Source organism: Carlito syrichta, unplaced genomic scaffold (genome assembly GCF_000164805.1).
Source record: "Carlito syrichta isolate Samal-C Ts95f unplaced genomic scaffold, Tarsius_syrichta-2.0.1 Scaffold305187, whole genome shotgun sequence".
NCBI lineage: Eukaryota > Metazoa > Chordata > Mammalia > Primates > Tarsiidae > Carlito > Carlito syrichta.
Window position 1 is genome coordinate 551,002 of NW_007249283.1, and position 9,560 is coordinate 560,561.

Genomic DNA, 9,560 nt, shown 5'->3' on the forward strand with positions numbered 1-9,560 from the left:
AATTTATTTCTGAAAGCCAAATCTATCCTTAACAGATAATTTGTCTCCACTAAGAATTTGAAATTAATTGCATTTTGTAAATTTAAGTATATTTACAACTTTTGAGGACAATTTTAAATATGTTTTGGATTGATATTGGCATAGCATTCAATTAGTGTTTTTCTCAAAAAAGTCTCTATTAAATTTCTGATACCGCATAACCAATTATTTGGATATTTTGAAACACTTTAAAAGTTCCACATATTTCCTCTAATAAGTTATCTATACAGCAATTTCAGGTCAAGGAAGGCATTATGAATCCCATTTTATCCTCAAGGAAACTGAAGCTCAAGGCCATGTGGTGGTTAAATAGAAAATCCTCAGCAACAATTTTGGTGTGGCAAGTCCCAGTTCTGTATTCTTTGGTCCTATACTATAAGTAGCACCTGCATATTATCAATGCACCCCTCTCAGTTTCCATCTCATTCATATATTGAATAAGGAGGCAATTTTAATTTTTTTGGTTATTGTTGTTCATTGCTCAAGGAAAAATAGTTGTACATTCATTTGCCTCCTTACTGAGAAAACTTTCACAGTATCTGATCCTGTCTACTCTCATGTTTCAGATGGAGTGATATTTATATTCTGGCATGAATTACCAAGTTTTAATTTCCCCTTGATTTGTGTGTGTTGGAGGGGGGAGGAAAGAGGCACCAGGAATTGGATCCCTTTGCATTGAACATATATGCAAATTCTGTTCTCTAGGCAGCCTATTACATCACAATAGGCTTTTACCAGTGCATGTTCCACCCTTTTTTGATCCCTATTTGCCTGATTTTTAATGACATATTTTTTTTTCCATTATTTTATTGTGGTAACATGGACATAACATGAAATTTAAAGTTTTCACTATTTTTAAGTACAGACTGTTCCCAGCTTTCAATGACTAGACTTAATGATTTTTTTACTTTATGGTTGTGAATACATATTTAATGGAAATCATACTTCAAAATTTGAATTAGTAACCATGCAAACATTCTGTTTCTAATTTTCAGTATGTCATTCAATAAATTACATGAGATATTCAACATTTTATTGTAAAATAGGTTTTATGTTAAATAGTTTTGACCACTGTAGTCTAATGTAAGTGTTTTGAGCACATTTAACGTAGACTAGGTGAAGCTATGCTGTTCTGTAGGATAGGTGTATTAAATGCAATTGTAACTTATGACATTTTCAATTTACAATGGGGGACAAAACCCCATCACAAGTGGAGGAGCATTTGGATAAAATTCAGTGACGAATTACATTCACACTGTTGTCTCATCAGCACCACAATTCAGTTCTAGAAATTTTTCATTAAGTCAAACTTTAACTCTGTAATCATTAAAAAATAACTACCCAAACCCTTCTCTTCTCAGTCCCTGGTAACCACTATTCAATATTCTGTCTCTTTGAATTTGACTATTCTAGGTGCCACATATAAGAGGAATCACACAATGTTTGTTATTTTGTGACTGGCTTGTTTCAATTAATATATTGTCTTCAATATTCATCCATGTAGTAGCATGTGTCAGAAGTTACTCTCTCTCTTTAAGACTGAATATTCCATTGTGAATATATAACACATTTTATTTATCCATTTATCTTTAGAAGGACATTTGAGCCTTTTCCGCTTTTTGGCTATTGTGAATAATGATGCATGAACATTGCTGTATAAACATGTGTTTGAGTTACTGCTTTTAATGCTTTTGGAGATATATATATGTGTGTGTGTGTGTGTGTGTGTGTGTGTGTGTGTGTGTGTGTGTGTATATGTATATATATATGCTTTTGGTTATGTATATAATATAGAATTTTAGATGCACATATTATATATATATAATGTTGGGGTCACATGGTAGTTGCATGCTTAGTTTTGAGTCACCACACTGTCTTCCAGAAAAGTTGAGCCACTTACATTGTCTATAGCAATACGCAAGGGTTCTGATTGCTACACACTCTTGCCAAAACTTGTTATTTTCTGTTTTTTTTTTTTTTCTTTCTTGAGTTGGAGTCTCACTCTGTCGCCCAGACTGGATTGCAGTGGCCGCTCCCGGCCACCGCAGCCTCGACCTGCTGGGCTCCGGCGATCCTTCCGCCTCAGCCTTCCGAGTAGCTGGAATTACAGGCATGCGCCACCATGCCCGGCTGATTTTTTTTTTTTTTTTTAATTTATTGTAGAGATGAGGTCTCGCTGCCCAGGCGGGTCTCAAACCCGAGGGCTCAGGCAATTCACTCACCTCAGCCTCCCAAAGGCGTGGGATTACAGGCTGAGCTACCGAGCCCGGCTATTTTCTGTTTTTATATATTGTTTTATAAATGCTTTATTAGTACTAAGCATAGCATTGCACCTTCCCATAACAAATTAGAACCATTCCCATAGTAATCTATTAACAAGCATTTATTGAATTAATGGATGCTGTTGTATCTTCTCCAGTTTATTGATATTTTTATTGATGTGGCACAGTTTTCTTAAACTTAGGAAAACTTTAGGGTTCATAGGCTTCAGGAATAAGAATCATCTCTGGTACTTCGTAAGAAAGCAGATTCACAGGCCACGTTCCAGACCTGCTGAATCTGAAACTCCCCAAGTGGGCTGTTAGGAATCTACAGTGTTAGCACCATCTCAGGTGATGTTGTTGCACAGTAAAGGTGAGAACCAGTACATCTGAACAGAATGTAAACCCTTGAAGTCGGGATTTATCTTCTCTAATCCTTTGGACACTCTCTACAGTACACTCTAAAACGACTTTATTTTTATTATTAGCGTTGGGATTCATATTTGATACAAGAGCAAGTTTTGGATGGCTGTTTTCCTACAGAGGTATTCAGTATGTGAGTGTAGTAGAAGCTGATGTAACAGAACATGAGCTTTGCCCTAAATTGCTGGTATTGTCTAGTACCCAGCCTGCTTGAGATAATCTATGAAACATTTAACAAATAGCTTCTTTTGTTAAATACTAATTATCAACATCCTGCAGACAGTTTCCCAGGACTCTGTGAGATGGGTCCTTTTACTGCGGATTGGTTATTGCTCTATAGAATTTTGAAACAAAAGCTGATTCCATCAGCCTTTACCTGGTAAACTTGTAAGCTGAGTACGCAGCACAAGCAGGGGTTATGGTCGAGGGTGCACTTCTCTCTTCCATGACTTACTAAATAATGTAGCTGCCAGAGCTAGCTATGAGAGATTTGGTGTCTTGTAACTGCTATCTGGCGACGTATGTCCATCATGCATGATGTTCATTAGTTAGATGAGATCAGTGAGTTAAAGAACTGTTAAATTTGTGTTTTCCTTTAATGGATACATGACTGTGGTAGCCGAGTCACTGGGCAGAAACTTGACAGAAAAGGACATGGCGGTAAGATAAGTTTATTGCAAATATACAACTTCATAAATTCTTTTAATAACTTGTCTTAGCAAAGTGCCTTAGCCAATTCGCTTAATAAATGTGAATGAGGAGATTTAAAAAAAAAAAATAAACAAATGCATTATTCCTATCTTTTTTTCACATGTATGAATTATGCATGCATCTTATTAGTGGCAAATTAAGTAGTGTACTATGTTAGGTACATTTTTGTCAAGAAAACTAATTGTTTTGATAAACAGTATAGCAAGAAAGTTAAAGTAACTGGCAACATCTAATAATAAAGCTTTAGCTAGCCTTTTTTATATTGAAAATTTTATTTCCTTGAATCTTTTAACTCATTTCTTTAACATTCTTATCAGGTAGATATTGGGCAACTATCTGCCCAAACTGATTAAAATTTCCCTCTTAGACATACACTTTTAAGTGTTGCTTTTAGAATTTTTTTCTCTGAAAAAAAAAATGATTGTTGTCTGAAAATATTCTCAGTCACAACAAAAATTCTGAATGCTGGGTAACAGAAAATGTAATCAAAACAGAAAAATAAATTGAATTACATTAATATTAGTGTTATAAGCTTAATCCTTTGGATATTCACCCTTGCCAGAAGGTACGAGTTTGATGTATTTACCTAACCTTAACTTGCTTTCTACAGTTGCAAGACTGAGGATTTCCTTGGCGGAGAATCTGGCTTAGTGACAACATAAATTTGGCAGGTTCTTGGAAACCTTTTGTTCTGTAGTTTGAAACTGCAGTTGTCAAGGCTGATATGCCTCACAATCTTATGTTCTGTCATCTTGTTGGTATCACTAGCAACTGCTTTAAAGAGCACTGGAATTATATTGCAAAATATTATCCCCTTCCAAGAAAATGCTGTCGTTTTCAAAGATGAGAAGTCCACTAGAAAAAGTTCTGCCCAGTGATAATTTTTATTCCATTCTGATGTTTTTTTACTCTCAATTTGGGAGAGCTGTTAATCTGACTAACAAAAATGTTTCCTAGTTTTAGTTGGTAAGAAAGTTGCTGAATTACATCTGAAAAAATATATTTAGAGCCCTGTTTAAAGTACCTCAAAAGATACTCTGATCTCTGTTACTCAATGGGTAGGAAAATGGTGGGTGTTGGGGAGGACAGAGCAGGTAAAAACAATACTAACAATGAGAATGAAAAGAGGTATGTGTTAATCTTTCAGGAAAAAAATCAATGACTTCACGACTGAAATTATTCTGTGAAACAGTTCTGGCATGCAAAACAGACTTTTTGCTGCATGCTATGGTTTTCGGAACTTCAAAGAAAACTTTTTAAATTATTGCAGAGTGAAATGGTTACACAACCTCCTGCTGAATTCCACCTGTGCATCTGAGGGAGGTTTCCTGTGAAATCCAACCAAAGGCCTTCCATCCATGTCCCCATAGCAAATATGTTGAGGAGCCTTCTTGAGTTCCTGGAGCTGAAGTTTATATTCTTTTCCAAAATAACCTTTGGCGGGTTACTCAACATAGAGTGCCACAATTTCAGAGCAATGAAAATAACATCACTTGCAGTCAGGTTAAGGGATCATTTCATAGAAGTTTTATATATATATACACACCACCAGAGGGGAAAAGGGAAGGATCACATGCTGATTCTGGAGAGGGTTTGGTAGTCCTGTAATTTAAAACAGAGATGACTGCAGTAAACTGACTCTCGGGTTTAAATTACTTTCGATGGTCATTCTCTGCTTAGTGAAAAGTGAGAATATTGGAATTTGATGCTACAAATATTAGATTAATTGGTGGGGAAATGTAAAAATATACCTGAAAAATCCATAATCATTTTAAAAGGCTTTTCTTTTCTTCTGTAGAAGGAAATAGTTTAAACCCATGCTGCTAAAGACAGTATTTATTTTTTCCTTAAAAGTATAGAAAAGCTAACTGCCTCAAATCCCAATACACCAACACAATCATTTTTATTTTTTAATATACTTTCAGTTCTTGAACATACGCATGTATTTTGAAATAAAAAAAATACATTCCCTTCTGTGTACTTCTTTACCTAAATGTTGTACCATAAATTTAATAGCTCAGCATTGTCTTTATATTTGCCATTTCAAATGGCTACATAATTTCATTGTGTGACTAGATTGTAATTCATTAAAACATTCCCCTCGCTTTGAACTTAAGGATTTTTTTTATGCCTACTACAACCCTGCAAGCCACATTTGCATATAAAGAATGTTTTTCTTCTATTAAGTTATTACTTCAGGATACATCTTCCTTTTTAGAAATACAGATTAAAGGTGTCAGTGCTGTTGTCACTTTTGTCATGTAGCAAGCTGCTTAAAATTTTTCACTATCATTCCATAATAATCATATATTTCTTAGATTTGAAAATGTGTTTCAAGTTGATAAATAACTATGCTTTATACATGAAACACTCTTAGTAGAGAAGTATACCAAAACACGTCCTCAAATACAAGAAACAGAAGTTATGACTTACAAGAAATCTTACTAAATCAACCATGTGAGGCTATTTATAAGACTTGCTTAAAATTTGACTTTAGGGAATTTCAGTGGAACAGGGAAGAATTTGGTAATTTTTCCTCCCCCCATGAATTACTCAAAGGCTTAATTTTTCTCTGAGCAGATTGATATGCTTGACAGGCAAAATCGTTGTTGTTCTTTGTGCTTAATGCAATGGGCCACAAATTTAACATTATTATTATGATTAGGCATAAACTCAATGTTGTAATAATGACATAAGATAATTCTTACAATTATGGAGATAAAAAATATAAGACCACTTTTGTAAGAATTCTATCCTTAATACACTGACCAAGACTTCTCTCTGTAAGTCCATGTAAACCAATTTTCTTTTTATTAGTGTTTCTCAAAGTGTGGATTTCAGGCCACCTTCCTTAAAATCACCTCAGATGCTCATTACAAATGTATTAAATTGAGTCTCATTTAAGGTCTACTGAGTTGGAGTAAATACCCGAAGAATTAAATATGAGAAGAAAAACTCTGTTTATACCTATGGTGATTTATAGTAAAAACCTAATTTTATATCACTGGAACATTAATTCTATCTAATAAACATTAATTGAGCCCCATTGTTGTCCCAGTCACTGTTTTAGAGACAGGAAAATTTGCTGAACAAAAACAGAGGGGCACCCTATTCTCATGGACTTTGAAAGTTAAGAAACAGACATTAATAAAACAACCCCACAAACAAATGGGAAACTGTAATGGTGACAAACTCTATAATGAAAAACATATTGTGAGGGAGTTTTATATATGATATTTTTGGTAAGTCAGCAACGCATTTCTGACGAGTCATGGCTTCAACTAAGAACAGAAGTATAGGTAACAGATATAAACAGAACAGGAGAGAAAAGAGTACTTGAGCAGAAGGAACAGCATTTGCAAAGATTCTGTGGCAGGAGAGAAAATGAGAAATATCAGAGACTAAAAGAAGGATATAGTGATTAAATCTAGGAGGGAGGGTGAGGTAGGGGAATCGTGGTGGTTGAAGTTCATGAAATTACCAAAACTAATCCACAAGAAAGAATGCAGAGTTTATTTACTTTATTTAGAGTCCACACATTTTACTTGTCATATGTGACATTGCAACATGTTTATGGAAATGCCCACATTGATTGTCTTATGTCCCAATGCGTTGTTTTAGGTCATCTGTTAGTCTTGTAGCTTCCATGGAAATTTTTGGTGTCATCCACACTCCGTTTACCTTGATTTGTCCTCAGTCTCAGTGAGTTAATATATTGATGCTTAACTTAGTGAAGACAGCCACTTGACAGAGGAGACTGTAGTCCAAAACTCTTGGACTAAGTTGTTCTTGAGCACTGTTCCCAGGATGGATAGATAAGATGATAAGCAAGCTCCATACTCGGCAACAGGCCTCTGGACATGGAACAGAAGTAACTTATGCATGAGTCACAGTTTGCCTTCTTAATGTGAAAGAAGGGAATGCTGTAGCCAATTTACAATCTTTGCATCATGATCACAGGACATAACTATGTAACCCTTTGGGTCTTCATTTCAGCTCAATTTTTCTTAAATGATTTTGGAACATTATTTTAAAATATACAACTATTATCCTCTGTTCATACACACCTAGTTTATGACTCATGCAGTTCTCGGAATGTTGGGAAAGTCTCATTTTATATATAAAGTTGTAGCTTATCATGCAGTCTTTCCCAGATGCCACATAATTTTAAATAAAATAAAATTCCCAAAATGTTATTTGTTGAATATAATAGTGATTAAAATAAATACTTTTTAAAAACTTGTCAAAATCATGACTAAGTAAGATGGATGACTAATAGATTTTACTATCTGTCTATACTAAAAAAAATACTTAAACTTGCATTTAAAATTAGTGATTTTTGCCTTATATCAACATTTATTGAAATGGCTTTGATAGACGACAACACCTGAGAATGTTTTTAAGCAATTTAGGATAAAATGTTCCCTAATCAAATAAGTTTAGAACAACCATGAATTACAGTCATGCAACACATAACTACATGTCAGTCAATTCTGTAAGAAACAAAATTGCAAAACCAAACTGTATATATTAAGGCGATCCCATAATATTATAAGGGAGCTGAAAAATTCCTATTGCCTAGCATTTACTATAATATGTTCTTTGTTATTATTTTAGAATATACATTTTCTACCTATTAAAAAAAATTTAACTGTAAAATAGCCCCTCGTTCCAAAACGAGGCATTGTTATCTAGGAAATGTTGGCTGTACGCCTATTATTCTCCCTGAAGACCTTCCAGTGGGACAAGATGTGGAGGTGGAAGACAGTGATATTGATGATCCTGATCCTGTGTAGGCCTAGGCTAATAGTACATTGGTGTCTTAGAGTTAAAAAAAATTTTTTTAAGTAAAACATAAATAAATAATAGGAAAAAAATCTTATAGAATAAGAATAGAAAGAAAAATGATTTTGTGTAGCTGTACAATGTGTTTAGGATTTTAAGCTAAGTGTTATTACAAAAGAATCAAAACATTTTTGTTTTTGTTTCCATTTTTAATGTAATTTTATTAATGTTTTTATTGAATAACTTTGAGGATACAAGGAATTTTTGGTTCCATGCATGAATGATATAGTGGTAAAGTTTATAAACTTTAAAAAAGTTACAGTCAGCTAAGATTAATTTGTTATAGAACAAAAAATTTATTTTACAAATTTAATGTAGTCAAAGTGTATAGTGTTTATAAAGTCTATAGTAGTATACAGTAATGTCCTAGGCCTTCACATTCACTCATCACTCACTCACTGACTCACCTACAGCAACTTCCAGACCCACAAACCCAATTCATGATAAATGCCTGATACAGGTATAGCATTTTTTATCTTTTATACCTTATTTTTCCATATCTTTTCTGTGTTCAAATACACAAAGTTGTACCATTGTGTTACAATAACCTACAATATTCAGTATAGTAACATGCTTACAAAAAGTGTATTTTTTCAATTTTATTTCTCAAAATTAGATGATATGTCTTGGGGATTAGCTCAGCTTCGTGAATCTATGGGTTTATGTCTTTTGCCAAATTTGGGAAAATTTTAGCCATGATTTCTTTGAACACTTTTAAAGTCCTACCATCTTTCTCCTCTATTTTTGAAATCGAATGATGAATATTAAATTATTTTTATAGTCTAACTTGTCCCTTAGTTTCTATTATTTAATTTTACTCCACTTTCTGTTTTGTTCAGATTGAATAATTTCTATCATTCTATCTCCAAGTTCATTGATCCATTCCTTTTGTTCTTTTCATTCTGCTGAGACCATCCAGAGAGTTTTATTTTGTTTATTTCTATATCAATTCTGAAGTTTCCATTTGTTTCTTCATTGTTTCTTTTATTTCTTTACCAAGACTTTTCAATTTGTAACTTTTTTCCAAATATGTTTGTAATTCCTCATTGAAGCAATTTTATGACGGCTACTTTAAAATTCTTGTGAATAATTTCAACATCTGTAACATCTCAGTGTTGGTGTTTGGTTGTTTTTCTTCTTCAGGTTTAGATTTTTGATAGTTCTTGATATGAGTGATTTTCAGTTGTATCCTGGTTATTTGGCCAATTATGTTATGAGACTTTGGATCTTTTTTTTTTTTTTGAGTTGGAGTCTCACTCTGTTGCCCAGACTGGAGTGCAG

The 9,560-nt window shown here is 33.7% G+C and overlaps 1 protein-coding gene across 1 annotated transcript in view; it reads left to right on the forward strand.

Moving 5' to 3' along the window:
* Window positions 1–277: 277 nt before the first annotated feature.
* XIRP2 (xin actin binding repeat containing 2) overlaps window positions 278–9,560 on the forward strand; it is a 310,033-nt gene continuing 300,750 nt past the window's right edge. Inside the window, exon 1 of the mRNA XM_008061282.1 lies at window positions 278–379. The gene's annotated coding sequence lies outside the window, so the exon portion shown is untranslated. The remainder of the gene's footprint in view (window positions 380–9,560) is intronic.